Here is a 2620-nt window from a genome sequence, read left to right as displayed (position 1 = left end):
TATTACTGCCTCGGCTACCATATGGTCCGTCTCCTGTGAGGTTAGATTATCGAATCCGACGCAAAACTGATAGTTAATTGTAACGCTCACGGCCTCCTAATGACGATGGAACACTCAAATTGCGTCGAGATTCCATACATCGTCCTCCAGCCGACTTGTCTCCAAGGGGATATTTCTGCCTCGGGCACCATATGTTCCGTCTCCTGTGAGTCTAGATTATCGAATCCGACCGAAAACCGATAGTTAATTGTAACGTTCAGCGCCTCGTAATGACGATGGAACACTCAAATTGCGTCGAGATTCCATACATCGTCCTCCAGCCGACTTGTCTCCAAGGGGATATTTCTGCCTCGGGCACCATATGGTCCGTCTCCTGTGAGTCTAGATTTTCGAATCCGACGCAAAACTGATAGTTAATTGTAACGTTCAGGGCCTCCTAATGACGATGGAACATTCAAATTGCGTCGCGATTCAATACATCGTCCTCCAGCCGACTAGTTTCCAAGGGCTCTACTGTTGCCTCGGGCGCCTTTTGATCGTTCTCCTGTGAGTCTAGATTATCGAATCCGACGCAAAACTGATAGTTAATTGTAACGTTCACGGCCTCCTAATGACGATGAAACACTCGAATTGCGTCGAGATTCAATACGTCGACCTCCAGCCGACTTGTCTCCAAGGGGATATTGCTGCCTCCGGCACCTTATGGTCGTACTCCTGTGAGTCTAGATTTTCGAATCCGACGCGAAACTGATAGTTAATTGTAACATTCAGGGCCTCCTAATGACGAAGGAACACTCAAATTGCGTCGAGATTCAATACATCGTCCTCCAGCCGACTTGTCGCCAAGGGTCTATTGTTGCCTCGGTCACCATATGGTCCGACTCCTGTGAGTCTAGAATTTCGAATCCGACGCAAAACTGATAGTTATTAGTGACGTTCAGGACCTCCTAATGACGATGGAACACTCAAAAATCGTCGAGATTCAACACATCGTCCTCCAGCCGACTTGTCTCGAAGGGTCTATTGCTGCCTCGGGCACCTTATCGTCGTTTTCCTGTGAGTCTAGATTTTCGAATCCGACGCTAAACTGAGAGTTAACTGTAACGTTGAGGGCCTCCTAATGACGATGGAACACTCAAATTGCGTCGAGATTCAATACATCGTCCTCAAGCCGACTTGTCTCTAAGGGGATATTACTTCCTCGGGCACCATATGGTCCGTCTCCTGTGAGTCTAGATTTTCGAATATGACGCGAAACTGATAGTAAATTGTAACGTTCAGGGCTCCTAATGACGATGGAACACTCAAATTGCGTCGAGATTCAATACATCGTCCTCAAGCCGACTTGTCTCCAAGGTTCTATTGCTGCCGCGGGTTCCTTATGGTCGTTCTCTTGTGAGTCTAGATTTTCGAATCCGACGCGAAGCTGATAGTTAATTGTAACGTTGAGGGCATCCTAATGACGATGGAACACTCATATTGCGTCGAGATTCAACACATCGTCCTTCAGGCGACATGTCTCCGAGGGTCTATTGCTACCTCGGGCACCTTATGGTCGTTCCCCTCTGAGTCTACATTTTCGAATCCGACGCAAAACTGATAGTTAATAGTAACGTTCAGGGCCTCGTAATGACGATGGAACACTCAAATTGCGTCGGGATTCAATACAACGACCTCCAGCCGACTTGTCTTCAAGGGGATATTGCTGCCTTGGGCACCTTATGGTCGTTCTCCTTTGAGACAAGATTTTCGAATCCGACGCAAAACTGATAGTTAATTGTAACGTTCAGGGCCTCCTAATGACGATGGAACACTCAAATTGCGTCGAGATTCCATACATCGTCCTCCAGCCGACTTGTCTCCAAGGGGATATTTCTGCCTCGGGCACCATATGGTCAGTCTATTGTGAGTCTAGATTTTCGAATCCAACCCAAACCTGATAGTTAATTGTAACGTTCAGGGCCTCCTAATGACGATGGAACACTCAAATTGCGTCGCGATTCAATACATCGTCCTCCAGCCGACTAGTTTCCAAGGGTCTATTGTTGCCTCGGGCGCCTTTTGATCTTTCTCCTGTGAGTCTAGATTAACGAATCCGACGCAAAACTGATAGTTAATTGTAACGCTCACGGCCTCCTAATGACGATGAAACACTCAAATTGCGTCGCAATTCAATGCATCGTCCTCCAGCCGACTTTTCTCCAAGAGTCTATTGCTGCCTCTGGCACCTTATGGTTGTGCTCCTGTGAGTCTAGATTTTCGAATCCGACGCGAAGCTGATAGTTAATAGTAACGTTGAGGGCACCCTAATGACGATGGAACCCTCATATTGCGTCGAGATTCAACACATCGTCCTTCAGGCGACATGTCTCCGAGGGTCTATTGCTACCTCGGGCACCTTATGGTCGTTCCCCTCTGAGCCTACATTTTCGAATCCGACGCAAAACTGATAGTTAATAGTAACGTTCAGGGCCTCGTAATGACGATGGAACACTCAAATTGCGTCGGGATTCAATACAACGACCTCCAGCCGACTTGTCTTCAAGGGGATATTGCTGCCTCGGGCACCTTATGGTCGTTCTCCTTTGAGACAAGATTTTCGAATCCGACGCAAAACTGA

Source organism: Schistocerca americana, unplaced genomic scaffold, assembly GCF_021461395.2.
Source record: "Schistocerca americana isolate TAMUIC-IGC-003095 unplaced genomic scaffold, iqSchAmer2.1 HiC_scaffold_50, whole genome shotgun sequence".
NCBI classification, from domain to species: domain Eukaryota; kingdom Metazoa; phylum Arthropoda; class Insecta; order Orthoptera; family Acrididae; genus Schistocerca; species Schistocerca americana.
This window is presented reverse-complemented; position numbering follows the sequence as displayed.